Source organism: Choloepus didactylus, chromosome 12 (genome assembly GCF_015220235.1).
Source record: "Choloepus didactylus isolate mChoDid1 chromosome 12, mChoDid1.pri, whole genome shotgun sequence".
Taxonomy (NCBI): Eukaryota; Metazoa; Chordata; class Mammalia; order Pilosa; family Megalonychidae; genus Choloepus; species Choloepus didactylus.
The window spans coordinates 46,086,580-46,107,696 of record NC_051318.1 but is presented as its reverse complement, the minus strand read 5'-3'; positions in this window follow the sequence as shown (position 1 = coordinate 46,107,696).

The window sequence follows — 21,117 nt, the reverse complement described above, 5'->3', positions numbered from 1 at the left end:
ATAGAAAAAAAAAAAAAAAAAAAGCCAATCCATTTCTGGTATTTTGCATAATGGCAGCATTAGCAAACCAGAACACCCAACTTATACTCATCACACACATTCAAGGCCAGTTGGACACAAATCAAGGAGTGCACTGAGAACTGTAATTTTCTGATCACCCTGGGTTGGATCAGATCTCCAAGTCACAGAATGAAAAGTTTATTTAATAGAAAGAAAATCAGTGGCCATCATTGGAAGTATGCAGACCCTCCACCATGAAACTTACTGACCAGTGACCCAGATGGTTACAAGTATGGGAAGACAGTTATCTTCTTAGTTCTTGGGGCAGCCAGGAAGGATCTAGCATGGTGAGAGCCATAGACCATCCCCTCTGGCCTACAGAGGCTAATCCATATCCCCCAGGTCATGTGATGTGATCACTGACTTTGTGGGACTAGGTGTGGGAAAATATGGAGGTACTGTTTTTTTTGCCTCTCCTCCACTCCACTGAGGTCTGCCTTGGTTGCTAGGCAGTGGGGTTCAATCTTGTGTTGTGGCTACACTTTCCTGCCAATCCAGAGGTGACTAAGCTGAGGTCTTTGGAGTCTCAGAGTGTCTGCTGATGGCTGTGATTCTCTTCATGACCCGCATGACCCTAGTCCTGGAAGCACTATACTAGCACTGCCAGAGGACTTTAAACCAGGCCCAGATCCCCAAGGAATTCTATGGGAATTTGCGTCTTGTATATTCATAATGAGTTTTCTTTATTAAAACTTTTTATTACAGTGTAAGGAGAGACCGAAAACTGGCCACTGCTGCTTCTGCCTTTCTAGAGGAAACATCAAATTTTTGAGAATTTTCTTTACTTTAAATGAGTATTGGAAGATCTCAACTCTCTTTACGGGAAGCCAAACTCAAGAACGATCTACGAGAAATCAAAAATTTGTAGACCATGCAAAAAGAGCTGGAAAATTGCATCTCTTTCCCTAGTCTTAAAATAGATTCTTACAGAAAAACTTGAAAAGAGAAATACAAATACAAGTTTGGCTGATGGCTGACATTACTAGCAAGACTTAGTCCTTAGAAGACTTAGCAAAGCAAATCTAAAATCAAGTAGCACCAACCAAAACATCCTTCAAAACCCATCAGGAGAATAGAGAACAGCTTTGCCCAGGAATAACAGAGGCTTTGGGGGAAATTACAGTCTTTAGAGAACCATAATATTGCTTTCACAAGAAATGGAAGAGAGGAGTGGGCAAATTTATTACAGATTAGAAAACATCTCGGAAAACTACACTACATATAGAGCAAGTTTTTGAAAATTAACAGTCAGCTCAAACTTCCAGGTGAACACTTGCAAAAGTTAATTAATTGGAATGCTGTTCTTGGGGAGGACAACATGGATCTTGGGAACCTAGAATAGGATATATTGAAGACATCTAATGGAGATTTCTTATAAGAAGAATACAGAGGACTTTTGAAAAAAAGCTGATTATGTATCAAAGTTAAATACTTGCTTAAAAACTCAACAAGATAAAAGAAAACAAATCTACAAGCAATTAACTCAAGAAGATAAGGTACTTAAAAACCATGTCAAAAGTCTCCGAGGTTTGCTCTAATCAGAGAACACCCAGTTAGAAAGGGAGGGGCAAAATCTCCAGGGGCAAAGTCTACCCCAAACTTCATCAAGAAAAAACAATTTTTATTCTATATCCAATTTTCAGAGAATTTACCCCATAAAGACAGATGAGAATCATCATTGCATGCGAAGAGCTGCACACATTTAAAACTAAAGCTAAAATTATTTCAAAGTCAGAAGAATCACTGGGTATTATCAAGGCCTTTTTATTTCTCAAGAGAAAAAAAACTCACGAAATTGGCAGGAGACCTCTGTTAGCTGAGTGAAACCTCAATAACATAACAAATGAAAATTCATACATGAAACAAAAATTGATTGAGGGAAAGCATAATGGTTCTGAAAATTATCCTTGCAAACTTCATGTTCCAAAAGGCAAATTTGGCAGACTCCCAAGAGCATAACCAGGAACCTTCTGGATGAGCAAGTCTCCAAGAAAGGATGAGAATCAGGTTGAGATGATACAGGCATGCAGGTCTGGTGTGCAATGTCAACATTTTTCCTCACCCTGGGTCCCTCCAGTCTGGTCAATTCCAACACGAGTCACCAGGTCCCCTATGAGAGCAAGACAGAACTTGTATTCATGCTCCTTGTGCAGGTAAAAGCTCAACATCTTCTTTACATCCAACCCGCCCTCCTGATAGAGCCGCGGACCCAGGCTGTGGTCCCCCACACTGTCCTCCTGTCAAAAGTCAATTGTTACAGAGTAGTCCTAGGAGGAAGTTCCTGAGAAAAGGACACCCTGTGCTTCTCCTTATTCTGGAAAGCAGTAATGAGGCCCCCAAAGAGTCCTTGCACTGTAGGACTTCTCTAGCCCAGCACTAATCTCCAAGGAGGGTCTCAACACCAACCACTAGATTCCTCCTTCTGTCCAAACAACCTGGATACAGAATTGGATCACCTAAGTTGATTCACCTTCAACTGAGTCTACTTTGAAGATCCATAACAACAGCAAGAACTTTTTGCTGCTCTCTCCCAAAACATTTTGTCTCTTTTAGTATCATTCTGTTAAGGAATTATATAATAGCTCAGTTGGAAATATGATAGTTTATAATTGTTAATACATTGCGTTCAAACTGTAGATTAAGCAATATGAATCTTTTAAGTTAATTGTTCCATTTTATTCAATGTGCAGATAATATAATTAGATTGTTTTGTTGTCATTAATTAAAATAATCCAGACAAAAAATATATTAGTTCTTGCTATTTAACATATCATCCATAACATTAACTATAGTAAGAGTTTATATGAGAACTTCCACAAGTGGAAACATGTTAAACTCAAGGTTTATTTCCATACACAATGGGGTTAATACCATCTGGTTCTAACATTAATATTACCATTATAAAATTTGATTAATCAAATAATCCAAAAAGCTTTTCCGTCTTCTCTGTCCTGTGTTGATTTATAGGTAAGAACATGGGACTTGTTTATCAATTATGTGTAACTTAATCCATCCTCGCTCACCAGAAATGCAGAAATGTAGTTACTGGAAATTCTTCCTTAATAATTGTTTTCTCATCTTTAACTTATCATACTGTGTTGTGCCCCATCCCCATTTTTTCAAATTTCTAATGCTTGCATTTCTTAACAAGGCCTCTGGAGACTGTATATTAGACACATGTAGCATGCTTCTACATAGACTGCATATTTTTGTCCTGAATCTAGGCTTCATGATCACAGGGAATTAGGCTGTCTTGTTCATCCCTGTAAACCCAGCATCAAGAATAGTTCCTGAGAATTGGAAGGCACGCATAAATAATTGTAAACGAATGAATAAATTTTTCAAGTGTACAACAGCTTTTTTTCTCAGCCCTCCAAACCTTTCCATGTATGTTGTTTATTATATAAGCTTTATTGAGATATATTTCACATCCCATATAACTCTCCCATTCAAAGTGTACAATTAATTGGTTTTTAGTATATTCAGAGGGTAGTGAAACCATCACCACAAACAACAATTTTAGAACTTACTCATCACCCCAAAAAGAAACTCTGAATCCATTAGCAGTCACTCCTCATTTCCCTCTATCTCCTCTCTCCCTTCACAAATGCTAGTGTTCTTTCTGTCTCTATAAATGTGCCTATTCTGGACATTTCATATAAATGGAATCATGTAATTTGTGGTCTTTGAGACAGGCTTTGTTCCCTTAGCGTAATGTTTCAAAGTTCATCAATGTTGTACCATATATGAGTGCTTCACTTCTTTTCATTGTTAAATAATATTTCATTGTATGTTACAACATATTTTATTTATCCTTTTATCAGTTGATCAACACTTGGATTATTTCTACCTTCTAGACTATTATGAATAAGCTGCTATGAACATTTGTTTACAGGGTTTTGCATGGACATGTGTTTTCATTTCTCTTGTGTATATGCATAGGAGCCTAATTTCTGGGTCATATGGGAAATCTTTGATTAACTTTTTGAGGAAGAATGAGACTTTTATTCCAAGACCTTGCACCATTTTTACATTTCCACGAGCAGCCCATGAAAGTGATAATTCCTCCACAATCTTTCCAGCACTTGCTATATGTCTTCTTGATTATAGTCAGTCTAGTGAGAGAGTAGTATCTCATTGTGGTTATGATTTGCATTTTCTTGATGACTCATGATTTTGACCAACTTTTCATAGGCTTATTGGGTATTTGTAAATCTTCTTTGGAGAAATGTCTATTTAGATTCTTTGCCCAATTTTTTCCTTGCAATTTTGTTGAGATTTAGTACATACCAAACAGTCACCCAAAGTGCACAATCAGTTGTTCACAGTATCCTCATATAGTTGTGCATTCATCACCACAGTCAATTTCTGAACATTTTCATTACTCCAAAAAATAATAAAAAAGAAAAGAAAAGTAAAAAAGAAAAAGAACACCCAAAACAACCCATCTCCCCTAGGCCCCCTATTATACATTTACTTTTTTATCCCCATTTTTCTACTCATCTATCTATACACTGGATAAATGGAGTGTGAGCCACAAGGTTTTCTACAGTCACATAGTCACAACCTATAAGCTATACAAGAATCAAGGCTACTGTGTTGCAGTTAAACAGTGTGCCAGTTTGAATGTATTATGTCCCCCCAAACGCCATTATCTTTGATGTAATCTTGTGTGGGCAGATGTTATCAGTGTTGATTAGATTGCAATTGAGCATTTCTTTGGAATGTGCCCCACCCAGCTGTGGATGATGACTGTGATTGAATAATTTCCATGGAGGTGTTGCTCCGCCCATTTGGGGTGGGTCTAAAATGAGTCACTGGAGCCATATAAATGAGCTGACGGACAGAGGGAACTCAGTGCAGCTGAGAGTGACATTTTGAAGAGGAGCTACAGCCAAGAGGGACACTTTGAAGAAAGCACAGGAGCTGCAGATGAGAGACATTTTGAAGATGGCCGTTGGAAGCAGACTCTTGCTCCGGAGCAGCTAAGAGAGGACAAATACCCCAGGTGCAACTAAGAGTGACATTTTTGAGGAACTGCAGCCTAAAGAGAAACATACTGGGAGAAAGCCATTTTGAAACAAGAACTTTGGAGCAGACGCCAGCCATGTGCCTTCCCAGCTAACAAAGGTTTTCCGGACACCATTGGCCATCCTCCAGTGAAGGTACCCGATTGCTGATGCGTTACCTTGGACATTTTATGGCCTTAAGGCTGTAACTGTGTAACCAAATAAACCCCCTTTTATAAAAGCCAATCCATCTCTGGTGTTTGCATTCTGGCAGCATTAGCAAACTAGAACAAACAGTTTCAGGTATTTCCTTTTAGCTATTCTAATACCTTAAGAACTAAAAACAGATATCTATATAATTCATAAGGACAACCTCCAGAATGACCTGTTGACTCCATTTGAAATTTCTCAGTCCCTGAACCTTTACTTTGTTTCATTTCTCTTCCCACTTTTGATCAAGAAGCCTTTCTCAATCCCTCAATGCAAGGTCCAGGCTCATCCCCAGAAGTTGTGTCCCATGTTGCCAGGGAGATTTACAACCCTTGGAGTCATGTCCCACATAGGAGGGAGGGCAGTGAGTTCACCTGCCAAGTGGGCTTAGAGAGAGAGAGGCCATATCTGAGCAAAAAAGAGGTTCTCTGGGGGAGACTCTTAGGCACAATTAAAAGTAGGCTTAGCCTCTCCTTGGCAGTAACAGGCTTCATAAGGGCAAGCCCCAAGATTGAGGGCTCACCCTACTAAATTGGTTGTCCCCAGTGTTTGTGGGAATATAAGGGATTCACCTTCCTAGGAAGGGAGGGGAGAGGTCATAATTTTTGGGGGGGGGGGGGCGGGGGGGACATGATACAAAGCCAAGAGGAAAGTGTATTCATTTCACTCAAGGGTAGAAAGTACACATGCAATCCAGCACACTGGTTATCATCTTTGTAGTGTCAACACACATAGTAATAACTTCAACCTGATCAGAGCTGCTACCACCTGTAACGTGTTATGTGGCCCCGTAGCTAAGTCAATGTTCCCAATTTGCTATGCAAAATTATCAACACAGCAGAATGCATTTTTACACTTCAGGTTTTTATACACTTCCAAGAGGAGAGGACATTAAAGATTTTAATTGGAGTATTTTTCTTTTTTATTGAAACATGAGAGTTCTTTATGTAATCTAGATACAAGTCCCTTATCAGATACATGATTCACAAATATTTCTCCCATTCTCTGGTTTTTTTTTGTTGTTGTTGTTGTTTTCACTTTCTTGATGGTACTCTTTGAAACACAAAACTTTAAATTTTGATGAAGTCTAATGCATCTATTTTTTCTTTGCATCTATTTTTTATTTTAGGTATTGTATCTAAAAAGGCTTTGCCTAACTCAGGACTGTGAAAATTTACTCCTAATCTTATAGGTATTTATAGCTTTATCTCTTAAATTTAAGTCTATGATCCATTTCAAGTGAACTTTTGTGTGTGGTGTGAGGAAGCGGCCCAACTTCATGCTTTTGCATATGGATATCCAGTTGTTACAGCACCATTTGTTGAAAGACTATTTACTCCATTGAGTTTTCTTGCACTTTAGTCAAAATTCAATTGACCATAAGGTAGAAGGGTTTATTTCTGAACTTTCAATTCTACTCCGTTGATCCATGTTTCTATGTACCTGGCAGTACCACAGTGTGCTTATTATTGTAGGTTTATAGCAAAACATGAAATATGGAAGGGAGAGTCCTTCAACATTTTTCTACTTTTCTAGATTGTTTTGGCTATTTTGGGTTTCTTGTATTTCCATATGAAATATAGCATCAGCTTATCAATTTTTATAAAATAAGCCAGCTGGGATTTTGTTAATACTTGCATTTAATCTGTAGATCAAATTGGGGAGTATTGCCATCTTAATATTAAGTCTTCTAATACATGAATATGGGATATCTTTCCATCTATTTAGATCTTTAATTTCTTTCTACAATGTTTTGTAGTTTTCAGAGTATTAGATTTAAACCATTTTTGTTAAATTTATTATGTTATTTTTTTATGCTATTGAGAAGGGAATTGTTTCTTACATTCCTAATTTCATTTTTAGATTGTTCATCCTAATGTACACAAATACAATAGATTTTCATATATTGATCTTCTAACTGCAACCTTGCTGAACTTGTTTATGAGTTTTAATAGTTTTTTTCATGAAATTGTATACAGGAATTTCTATATACAAGTGAATGTCATTTGTAAATAATGATAGTTTTAATTCTCTCTTTTCTGTATAGATGCCTTTTATCTATTTATCATGCTTAATTGCCTTGGCTGGAACCTCCAGTACAATGTTTACTGGAAGGGGAGAGAGGGGACATCTTAGTCGTGTCCCTGATCTTGGAAAGGAAAGCTTTTAAATTTGACATTAGTGTGGGTTTTTCATATATACCCATTGTCATATTGAAGAATTTTACTTCTATTGTTAGTTTGTTGAAGATTTTTATCATGAAGAGGCACTGGATTTTGTCAAAGGCTTTTTCTGCATCTATTGATATGATCATGTGATTTTTGATGTTTATTCTATTGATATATATTACAGTAATTGATTTTTGCATGTTAAACTAACTTTGTAGTACTCAAATAACCACTTGGCCCTAGTGTATAATCCTTTTTACATATTGCTGAGTTCAGTTTATTAGTAATTTGTTTAAGATTTTGCATCTATATGCATAAGAGATTCAAGAGTATAGTTTTATTTTTTGTGATGTTTTTGTTCTGTATTGGTATCATGGTAACACTGGCCCATAGAATGGGTTGGGAAGTTTTCCCTCCTCTTCTACTTTTTGGAATTGCTTGTGAAAATTGGTATTAATTCTTTGAATGTTTGATAGAATTTCTATTGGAGCTATTTGAGGCTAGAGTTTTTTGGGGGGAATTTTTAACTCACTGTTACATTGTCTTCCCTATATGTCTTTTCAGATTTTCTATTTCTTCTTGAGACCATTTCAATAGTTTGTGTTTCTAAAAATTTGCCCATTTCTCTAGGTTATCAAACTTATTGGCATGCAGTTATTCATAGCATTCTCTTAGATCCCTTTTATTATTTCTGTAAGGTAAGCAGTAATGTCCCCTCTTTCTTCCCTCATTTAATAACTTCTGTCTTCTTTTTTTCTTGGTCAGCTTATCCAGAGATTTGTCAATTTTGTTGACCTTTTCAAAGAACCAATTTTTGATTTCTTTGACTTTCTCTATTGTTTCACTATTTTCTATTTCATTAATTTCTGCTCCAATATTTTTTCTTTCCTTTTTTTTTCTGTTTTCTTTCATTTAATTTGCTTTACATTTTCCAGTGTGTTAAAATGGAAATGTAGGTTATTGATTTAGATCTTTCTTTTTTTCTAATATAGGCATTTAAAGTAATAAATTTCCCTCTAAGTAGTCCTTTAGCATCATTCCATAAATTTTATGTTATATCTTCATTTTCATTAATCTCAAAGTATTTTCTAATTTCACTTGTGATTTCTTCTTTGTTCTATTGGTCATTTAGCAGTGTATTGTTTCATTTCCACATTTTTGTGAATTTTCCAAATTTGTTTTGGTTCTTGATTTCTGATATTAGTCCATTGTAATGAATGACTAGTGAATGAACATACTTTGTGTAATTTCAATCCTTTTAAACTTTTTCATTATTTTATATGGCCTTTTATGGGGTCTCACTTAGGGAAAGTTCCATGTGCACTTGAGAAGAATGTGTATTCTTCTGCTCTTGGGTGGAATGTTCTCTTTAGGTCTATTAGGTCTAGTTGGTTTGTAGTATTGTTGACATCTTCTATTTCCCTACTGATATTCTGCCTGGTTGTTCTATCAATTATTGAAAGTGTCATATTAAAGTCTCCAATTATTATTTTTGTCTTGGCTGCCCTGTCACCTATTTGCCACAGAACTGTTGTAGACACATAATCCATATGGTTATGGCAAAGGGGCTTCTAATGTCCATGTTTGTACAATGTTACTGGGTCCCACTTGCCACCCATAGAATGGGAGAGGTCAGGAATAAGCATGTACACTCAAAGTGGTCCAATCCATTACCCCCTTTACTGAGGACATTAGAGATGGTACCAGGGAAGTAGCAACATTCTTTTTCAATGAAGCAAATAAAGGCTTACACAAAGACTGGGAACCTGTGGAAGATGGGCTTTAATCAGACTTATATACAGAAGAAGAAAGCAAGCACAAGCAAGCCAAAGAGATTTTCCTGTAGTCTTTTAGCCCTCTATCTCCAGCTCAGGTTGTTCTTATGGCCGTACTGATCCTAAGTTACAAGAAAGACCTCTGGAGTGTCATAATACACGTTGTGTTTTCACTTATGCTAGTATTAAGAAGTTTTTATTAATTTCAACCAGAAGATTAGTAATATAAAGTGGAAATATTACCATTGTTATAATTAAAAGTCTAGTAGATAAAATAAAATTTGGGCCAAATTGAGGATATAACTTAGAACTGACATTTGAACAAGAAGTTCATGGTTGTGGGAAAGGGAAGAAAATCCATTAACAAACTTTCCAGCAAGAGATTTAAATTTAGAAAGCTAGCCCAAGAAAGTCAGCAATGAATACATAAATATATATTTAGAAGTGTATCATAGTAACATTTTTTAAAATAGCAAAGAATGTAAAAATAATTGGAAATTGTTTACATATTCATCATTGTAGTCATTAAATACTATAAATTATTTGACATTCATATAGTTAAAACTATACAATAATAAAAAATTATGATGTGGAACTATCTACCTAGATATTGAAGATTTTCTGTGACTTATTAAAGGGAAGAATACAAATCATCTTGTAAATGACCCCATTTTTACAAATATATATGTGTATGCATTACTAAGTATTGGATAGATATACAGCAATCTGTTAAAAATTATTATTTTTGGTTGCTGGGTTGCAGGTAAATTGTTACTGATATTTTAAAAAATTTGGTATTGTGTGCATTATTTATAAAAGCATATATAATTATAAAAAATAAAGCAAGTTTTAGTCTAAGAATAAAAGATAAGGGTCTATTTGACCAGAGATGATTTTTATTCTGAGAAAGAGACCACAGAGACTCAAGCATAAAAAGGTGAACATGAAATGGAGTCAAAGGCCAAATCCTGAGACACTGGAAAAAGGCCTCTTTCCAGGTAGAGATAATAAACTCCTAAGAATTAGGTTATCTCTCTTTTAGCAATTCAAGTATGGTAAATAGGGCAAGGTGGTAAGTGACAGAAAAGGAAGTTCAAGTTTGATGAATAGATCTTAAAGATAGTGAAGAAATGTTTTAGATGATTTTACTAGGGGGATTAGGGGCAACCCTGATAGGAATCTTACAGTGTGGTCTAAGGCAATTTAACTTGCTGTCAATTAATTTAACAATTCATCTTTCACCCTGTACCAAATATCTTCCATTTGCCTCTTAGTGTCCCCTCTACTTTCTTCTCCATCCTGCTCTGTGCTCTAGAGTTCCTACAGGAACCAAAGCAAGGGCCTCCTGAGTCCTTTGCCTTCTTGTTTGGCTGACACAGAGCACTGGGGAAAGGAAAGGAGTGTGGGTAGCAGGTGGAGTCAGGCTTTCCCTCCACTTAAGGAAGCCACAGCTTCTCTTTGCATAGCATTTCTATGCTGCATCCCCTTCCTTATTCCTTCAAGCCAGGGGTGAAAATCCACCCCACTACCAGTACTGCACAGATCCCATGTGGGTCCCCTACTCCCTGACCTCACTTTTGTAAGTAGTTCCTTTATCAATTTAATCTTCTCAAATTACCCAGCGTACTGTGCCGCCTATTGCCAGCTGGACCTTCATTGATACAAACACTTAACTGCAAAATGGACTAGCAGAATCTACCCCTCTGTTCTTTACAGGAAACCACTTCATTAAATAATTTTTCATCAGCTTTATAGTTGCTCGTAGAATACAATTACAAAACTGACTTGGAGCAGACCTTATCAGTACTCTACCAATTCTCCCACAGCTCTTTGCCATTTCCATTGTCATTTTCTAAGCCAGCAAGACTGCCCTCTGGCCTTCAGAACTCATTTGCCTAAACACAGGAAAAAATGGAAGTGGCTAGAAATTTGCATCTTCCCACACCCTCAGCCCAGCAGCTGTTAATCAATGACTAAAGTTGTAGGAGGTATAAATACTTTAGCTTCTCACCCTTGATGGGGACAAATCTGAAATGTGATCTATCCTGTCTCTAGGGAGTTCCTACTGCATTGAACCATAGTTATTCTCCAAGAGATTTGACTTAATCCCATAAGCAAGTTTGGATTTCTTCCTTTTCCTTCCCTTCCTTGTTCCGGGTATCCATTCATCTATGTGTTTTGGATATATTTCCCAATAAATCACTTTCATCCAAATTCTCATCTCAGGATCTACTTCAGGGCAACTCAGTCTAAGTCAGGAGGCACATAAATGTATCAGAAAATAAATTTAAAAAAAAAAATTAAAGAAGAAACCCTTCATAAGCATTACAAGCAAATAGATACATATCTAAAAGAAATTCAGGTTAGGTAAATTTTTTGATCAATAATGTTTGAGTATTGATTTTTAGCATCAGAATTTTCTAAAAAGGAATGCTTGGGGAAGAATTGATTCATTTTCTGACAATTTTTCAATGTTGGAATATTAGATTCTAAAATCATGAACTCTGTTGAGATCACGTTATCAGTACGTGTGTGTGTGTGGCACTGATAAGGGTAAAAGGTAGCATTCTGCAGACTTTTCAGAAAACCACAGGGTTGGAAAGTAGGTGCTTAATGGACTAGTTACACTTTGAGAGGTGTCCTGATTCCATTTTTTCCATACTCTACGTACTTCAGACCTGATTCATCTTTAACCTTTCAAGAAGAGGGCGGCAACTTTGCAAGATCAGAGTAATGGACAGAGAAGAGCCCAAAAAGACATGGTTCATTATCTTCCTATTTCAGCCTTTAATTTGATAAACAAGGTAACCAAATCCAAAGCATTTAAATGGTTTATAGAAAACCATTCAGCTGGTTAGTGGAAAAGCAGGGACTTAGACTCAGAGTTCTAGCTAAGTGTATTTCCATGCTGGTAGCATTTATTCCACTTTTTGGATTATTTAAATACATAATTTTCAAGATTCTGAGAAAGATGTAAATTCAATCTTTCATGATTTTTTTTTCATATAATTGTTGCAATTATATCAGAAACTTGGGTAATGATTTGGTTAATTTAATTATCAAGGTTGATTGAGGTTAATTATTTGTAGTCATTAGAAAATTTACCTTCTTCATTATGAGCCTGGATTGAAAGTGAGGGCTGGGGAGTGCAGCTCACCCCCCATTCCTACCAGAAGACTTACAGTGTCACCAGCCCCTCTCCAGGAATGGAGCTACATGATACCAACAAATCCACAACTTAGAGGGGAATTTTTAACATAAAAAGTCATGCTTTGTAACAAAAATGTAGACATTTACTCAAGCCAACAAAGGAAACTTAAAATATTGAACCAGTTCATTTTCTCTTTTTTTTTTTTTTTTTTTTTTTTGGTTTATTTAAGAGTAGAACAGATGATTTTCCCTGCCTTAATATCTAAACAGTTTCTCAATTTAGAATGAACTAATTAAAGAATAATTACCTTCTTCCTCCACATACAGAAGAAATGATGCCAATGTAACTTTTTAAAAAAATAGCTGGATAAATCCATGCACCTAAATTATTTTCACTGGTACATCTTGACTCTATTTTGCAAAACTTAATAAACAAACATGAGATCTATAAATGAGTTCTCTCTGAGCCCTGGCATCTATTTATTATGAATAGTGTGTGTAATTTTGGTTAGGGTTTGGCTTGGCTAGTTCAGACATATTTATAAAAACCTGCACTTCAATGACTGTAAGTTAAAAGTAATGCATGATGGTTTCTTTACAGGCAAATCTTAAATATAAAGTTCAAAAATATTTTACAAATGCATTTAAAGGTATCAAATTTTGATTGCCTTTTGATCAATTTGAATAGCACACATATTTTAAATGTAGTTTTTAATTTTTTTAATGTCTTCCTTACCAAGAGAGAATAGGCCACTGTTAATAGGGGATTTTAAATTATTTACAAATTAAAATCATAAATATTATACTGTCTTGTGATATATATTCACATTCTATTTCTGTAAAATTTGCTTTTACCTACAAGCAAAATTAACATTATTTGTTAGAGGAAGTTATGGAAGGAATAGATGATTTGGGGGTAAAAAGATCCAGAAGCATGAACAAAATAATACAACTGGAAGCTGTCACCTCATAATACAGCCATACTGCACATGTAAATTAGTAAATGTTTGTTGTTTTTTGTTATATGTGGACACAAAGCTGTGTTTGAAGTGGAACCCTTATTAGTATCCTCCAACATTAAACCTAACAGCAGAGATTTGAGCCTGATGAGAGAGTTCAAACCCAACTCCACCACTCACCAGCTGTGGGCGGGTTACATAACCCCTGTGAGCCTCAGTTTCCTCGTCTGTAAAATGAAGGTGTTATAATAGTATTTACCTCATGGCATTACTGGGAGGATTAAAATAAATTAATATACTTAGAAGAATGTCTGGCTCAGGATAACACTATATATGTTTTTTATTGCTGCTGTTATAATTCACAGTGCATAATAGGCTTTTAGTAAATGTTTGTTGAAGTAAATGCCTCTCCAAAATAAAACAACACATAGCAGATTCCATTAGATAACATATAGTACTCACACTTTTCATAAATACACAAATTCTACACCAGTAAGAAATCCAGAAACTGTTACAGAGACTGCCATTTACAATGCAAGAAATTGTTTATGCAGTGTTATCTGAGGGATTCTTTGAACTCCATACCACTTCCCCAAACCCTGCTGTAGTGGCTGAAGCCCACTCGTTACTACTTTGGCTAAACTATTGAGGATCCTTGTAAAGGGCAACCATTAAAAAAGCAGAAAGAGATGATGTGACATAATAAAACATAATCCATCACTTAGAACAGGTGGGAAATTAAAATAATAGATAATAATAATTTAACTATCCAGCTTATTAGTCAACTAGTTTTAGAAACATTCTTCAGGATTATAACAGAAAGAACACGGATGCTAACTGGAGAGTGCTGAAAGAACTCTGTAATAGGGTGGGAGGAAGAAATTGCCTACTTAATTTTTTTTCAGAGGCAAGTATACCTCTGTCTTCTTGGAATGCCATCAATACTATTTTAAAATAAGATTTTCAACCTCAGGATGTATGTGGTAGTGTGTCTAGTTTTTTGAAGTCACTGACAAAAAGATCTGATAATGTTCCATGTTATGACACTTCCATTATCCCACAAAATAAAGACTTCCTTGCTAAAAATAAATTAAAAAGTCCTGTGCTTCAAAGGAAGAGCCTGTCTTCACCTAACACTGAAGATTTCACTTACACTGTTTGCAGAGTACAAATTGAGGTGCAGGAGTTAGTCTGGATCTGTCGGTGACACAATTAGAGAGCCTGACATTGGGTTACCGGAGAAGAGGCTGCTGCTGTGTTACATTGACCTGCTACCTTCAAAGGCATTGGAAGAACTTAGAAACAACTGGTGTGCTCTGAAACACAAATGGTGCTGATTTTCAGTACACATCTATGAAACAAACTCGGAAAGTTCACAGTACTACAGTATTACTATGAGTTTCAAGGTCTGGATTAATGTTAAGCTCAGGGATGGAAGGTTGGAAGCTATGAAGTAACCCATCTGATATTTCTACCAGTTAACATTATATTAATTTGGGGTAGTAGACTTAGTCTATAAGTAACAGTCCTCTCCTAACTTCCCAGGATTCAGATAAGACTGACACAGTGGTCAGACTGAAGGAGAATAATATGCCAGCTGCCAGCTTTCTTGCTGGTAAATGTTAGCGTGCAAGCCCTGTGGCAGGTGTGCCCACAGATAGCTTGGTAACACTCATGAGAATTTCACTTTCACAATCCCCACCTCCAAGGCATGGCGAGAAGCACAGTTGACATCACTAAAGGTACCACTTATGGGAAAAAGCAGACCAGAATGTACTTTTTCTGCAGCCACTGAGATCCCAAAAGAAAAAAAGGAAAAAAAAAAAAAAACAGAAAAGAAAAAAAAAAGCCAGAAGTCATCTTAAGAATTAGAGAACTCATGAAGAGTTGTCGTCACTCTCCACATGGAGACTGTGCGGGGTGCTACTCTAGCATGTAGTTTTCAGCTTGGGTGCAGATGTGTTCCCTAGGGGACTTTAGGAAATGTGTGAGGATGCTTCTGGCATTTAGTAGGTGAGGAATAGAGTTGCCAAACATCCTGCAAAGTATGACAGTCCCAGACAATAAAGAACTTTCCTTCCTAAAATCCAATAGTACTCCTGTTGAGAAACACTACCAGGAAACTTTTCACAGGAAATCATGAGCATGAGTGAGGAGTGAATCTCCCTAGCAGTTTTGTGAGTGGGCATGTGTGTGCACACATGAACATCTGTGCTTGTAGGTACACAGCTAAGTCCATGTAAACTATTATTTCTTTTTTTTAAAGTGTTATTTACATTCAGAAACAGTCATCCTTTCCAGTGAACCATTCTGCAAGACTTGACAAACATACCATCATGGAACAATTCCATCACCCTCCAAATTCCCCTCCCATCTCAATCCCCTAGCAACAACTGATCTGTTTTCTGTCCTTATAATTTTGCCTTTTCTAGACTGTCATATAAATGAAGTCATACTTTTGAACCTGGCTTCTTTCACTAGCATATTTGAGATTCAACCATGTCATTGTATGTGTCAGCAGTTCATTCCATTTCTTTCTGAGTTGTCTTCTACTCTGTGGATATACCACAGTTTGCTTTTTCATTCTCCAGGTGAAGGGCATTTCATGTGCACTTTTAACCTTTAAAGAATGAGTGCAGATAAGATGAATATCTTCCAAAAAGTGCTGTCCAAACCTGAATTTATTGTATCCTTTCCCATATGTCTACCAATTCCTTTGGAATTCAGGTGTTCTCACTTAGTGAACCCAGATTCCTCTGTTCATGCTACTATCACATCACTTATTACATTGCCATTGTTGTTTCTCACAATAGATTTTTAACCTATTGGGATAGAAGTGTTGTCTCATTTAATATTTCTATCCTAAGCACAAGTTTAGGGTCTGGGGCATATCTGGTTTTGATTAATATGTATTGCATGAAGGTTTAAACAAATGCATGGCAAGAAAACAAAAGGATTCATATATGTGAGTCTTAGTCATGTATATGTAACACAAAGATACATATATTTGTGTAGGGGTAAACACTTGATTGTTAGTAGCTAAGAGGAGCTCAAGGTTCCCCTTTGCTTTCCTCTCAGTACCCTACACATACACACACACACACACACACCCCTCTTTCAAAGGTGTGCCAGGTTAAAAGCAAAATTATTTTACTGGGTCAAGTATTAGGGAATGGGGCTTTCATGTGATAAAAAGCATAAATACCCACATGGAGACACACACATACATACACACACACCCATGCTCAGGCAGAAATGTAGGCTCCTAAATACTTGATTTTGTCTTTTTTAGTCACCTTACCCCATGAGCTTCACCAAAACAAATCTAAATGGAGACTAAGCCAGGTAGGTGTTTGTATCTTATCACAGTAAAGTTATGAGGCAAGCTAAGCAGGTACAAACAGGGAACCCCATCCTAGGCCAGATGCAGGCCATTGTCTATAACAAGCTAAGCAGATCCTTTGCTCCTTCCCTGTAAGCCCAAGTCAAAATATCAGCTCTTTGAATCATAACACTGAGAGGTCAGGAGAAGATAAAAAGCAGCCAGTAAGAAGGTGCAAGTGCACCTCAGGCAAAGGACAGGTCGCATCCAGGAGCAGCCTCTGGAAAACTCTTACCTACCCTTGGAAGAAAGAGTGAAGCCAAAGGGTCACCCAAAACATTACCTGATTCCCTCACCAAATGAAAACAACAGCCAACAAGTGTTGTGGGGTGAAATAAAGAACCTTGCACTTAACTCTGATAGAGGACCGAGAAGGAGACAGGAAGGAAAAAGGAAAAGGGAACTTTGAAATCCCCTTAGGGATCAACAATCCAGACTGATCCTCTCATTTTGTAGATGAAGCCAGATTTTGATCAGAACATTTAATTAGAAGTCAAAAGACCTAAATTCTCAACTTCCCTCCATAACTACTAGTAGTGGGACAGCCTTGGGCAAGTTACTTAGCCTCTGTTCTGGAATGCAATATAGTAGAAATAGTTTGGCTTTTAACAATGGGGATTTATTAAGTTACAAGTTACAATTCTAAGGCCATGAAAATGTGCAAATTAAGACATCCACAAGAGGATACTTTCTCAGAGGAAAGGCTGCTGGAGTCTGGGCTTCCTCTGTCACATGGGAAGACACATGGCAACGTCTGCTGGTCTTTCTCTGCTGGGTTCTGGTTTCAAAATGGCCTTCTCCCAGGGCATTTTTTTCTTAGATTCTCTCTGCTCTCTTCAAAATGTCTCTGCCTTTTATCCTCTCATAGAGGACTCCAGCAAGGAGATTATACCCACCTTGAATGGGCAGAGTCACATCTCCATGGAAACAATAGTGTGCCCCCACAAGATTGGATTAAAACAATATAGGCTTTTCTGAGGTACATAGATTTATACCAGCACAGCCTCCTTGAACTTCATGTCTGCCTTTCTAACAAAGAGTAGTCCAATATTCCAAGTTCACCTCACCAAAATATTATTTCAATGAACCAAGTTAATATAAGAAAAGTACTTTGAAATATGTGTAATGCTATCATGTTTCGCATATTGCTATTAAACAACTGACTTGTGGTAGTACTCAGAAACAGCACTTAGAAGAGAGGGCATGCATGGGACTGACATTAGCAAACATTAAATTCTTGTTCTGTTGCCAACTGGTTCTATGATAACCAAAAGCTCCCAAATCTCAGCCACTTGATTTTTTCTACCCATTATATAGGAGCACATGTCTCATACCTAACGATGTAGGAAAACAAGTATTACTAGCATTTTGTAGCTGAAGGAAGTGAAACTTAGAGTGGGTAAATATGTGTCCAGAAAGCACACATTGTAAGTGGTGGCAGTAGAATTCAAAATTTGGTTCACTTGGTGTGACGGTTGGGTTCATGTGTTAACTTGGCCAGGTGATGGTGCCCAGGTATTCGGTCAAGCAAGCACTGGCCTAACAGTTAGTGCAGGGACATTCGTGGCTGGTTAATAAACCATAACACTGGTTTATTTTAAATTATCAATTGATTGCATCCGTGGCTGATTACATCAAGAAGGGAGTGTCTTCCACAATGAGATAATTCAATCAGCTGGAGACTTTTAAGGGAGAAGACAGAAAACTTTCACTTCTTCTTCATCCAGCCAGCCTCTCCTGGGGAGTTCATCCAAGACATTCAGAAGAGTTGCTGACTCGTTGCCTGCCCTATGGAATTTGGACTCATGCATCCTCCACAGTTGCATGAGACACTTTTATAAAATCTCATATCTACAGATATCTCCTGTTTGTTCTGTTTCCCTAGAGAACACTCACTAAAACACTTGGTATCAAGTTTTTCTTCCCATTACCAACATTTGTGGACTGCAGTTTTATCTTAAAAAAAATCACAAGAGAAGAGTTCATAACTTTCATTATCTTTGCCACTCAGAAATATTGTAACTTCTAAAGATTCTCTTTTTTTGTGTTACTTTCATATCTACATAATTAAAGAAATTTCTTGTTTCTTTCATATCTATTCTTCCAGTCAATCCCTGATTATGTAATTGTGGTTTACAGAAGTTGGTCTCTCTTTATATGATGAAGGTATAAGTAATTTAAATTAGTGGACATAATCTTTGTTTTGCTCACTTATCATCAAAAAGTATTCTGAAATTTCTTGTAGCTTTTTTAGTTGACATCTGTTCCAGTTTGTTAATGCTGCCAGGATGCAAAATACCAGAAATGGATTCGGTTTTATAAAAGGGGTTTATTTTGTTACAAAGTTGCAGTCTGAAAGCCATAAAGTATCCAAGGTAAGGCATCAACAATTGGGTACCTTCACTGAAGGATGGCCATTGGCATCCAGAAAACCTCTGTTAGCTCAGAAGGCACATGTCTGGTGTCCTTTTGCTCCCACGTGGGGTTTCAAAATGGGGTTCTCCAAAATGTTGCTCTTGAAGCATTTTGTCCTCTCTTAGCTGCAGCTGCTCTTCAAAATGTCACTCTCAGTTGCTCTCTCTTGGCTGAGGCTCTGAGCTCCTTCTGTCTGAGCACTTATATAGTGCTCTAATAAACTAATCAAGGCCCATACTGAATGGGTGGGGCCATGCCTCCATGGAAATTAATCCGAGTTATCACCTAGAGTTGGGTGGGTCACATCTCCATGGAAACAACCTAATCCAAAGGCTCCAACTTAATTAACACTCATACATCTGCTCCCACAAGACTACATCAAAGAATGTGGCTTTTTCTGTGGGGGGGGGGGGGGCAGAATATATATAAACCAGCACAACATCTGTTTTAGTTTCCCAAGCTGCTCAAAGAAAATACCATGAAATGAGTTGGCTTAAACAATGGGAATTTATTAGCTCACACTTTTGAGGCCAGAAAAATGTCCAAATCAAGGCATCATCAAGGTGATGCTTTCTGCCTGAAGACTAGCTGCCAATGATCCATGACTCCTCTGTTACATGGCAAGGCACATAGCAGTGTCTGCTGGTTTCTCCCTTCTCTTCTGGGTTCTGTTGATTTCAGCATCTTGATTCTGAGGCTTTCTCTCTGCATGAATTTCATTCTCTTATAAAGGGCCCCAGTAATAGGATTAAGACCCATCCTGACTGAGGTGGGCCCCATCTTAACTGATGTAGCCTCATCAAAAGGTCCTGCTTACAATGGATTCACACAGGAAAAGATTAAACTTAGAAACATGTTTTTCTGAGGTAAGTACAGCTTCAGACCACTACACGTTTTTTCAATGAGTTTAAGTAAATAATATGAATACATATTAATTAAATAATTATCAGTTAAAATATGAACATTAATTGAATATATATTGAGTAACTACTATGAATAATAATTCATTACAATTTTATTATTAATAATTTTTACCCAAACCTTGACTCTGCAGATTTTGATTACTCCATTGATGGAAACTGTTCACAATATAGCCTAATTGGCAAAAATATTCCTTATCATACAATTAGCTGAATCTAACTTGCCTTCTGTAAGAAACAAATTATCTCATAATACTTGTTACCCAAAGTAATCTCATCAAGATTAAAACAGATAGAGATCAAATATACTTATTTATACACATTAATAATTTTACAAAATGAGTGGAAAAACATACCTTTTCCCTTTACTTTGTAATGAGATATATAATAAGTATGCAAAATGTACCTAAAATTAAAGTTATTTATGAAACAGAGAATATACGGTATGGTATGCTTTGGAAAATGCACCTGTGGAGGTATTAAATTCTTAGGTGTAACTTTGGAGATTAGTTAAATAACAATTAAGTATAAAAAGCATAATTAACTCAATTTACTTTAGACATCATGATCAAACTTTTCTAACATATTCAATGAAAGAGAAAGATATACACTGTTAAAAGTGAATCCATCCATGAGCTAGCTTATGCAATTAAAAACTTTTAATCATTTTTATTTTGAAACAATTTCAAACTTACAGAATATTTGCAAAAAATAAATATAAACACCATACAAAGAGTTCCAACATACCCCACCGCAGATCCACAAATTTTAACATTGAACCACATTTGCTGTATCATTCTAACTATCCATCGATCAATCCATGTGTGTCTGTATATCTATTTATCTGCTGAATATTTGAGAGTAGATTTGTATACATCATTCTACTTGAACACTTAATACTTAGTATCAATCCTACTCAAACTCATCAAAAATTTGAAGAGGAAGGAGAGCTACCTAACTCATTCTATGAAGCCAACATCACCCTAATAGCGAAGTCAGACAAAGATATTACAAAAAATGAAAATTATAGACCAATCTCTTTAATGACTATAGATGCAAATCCTCAACA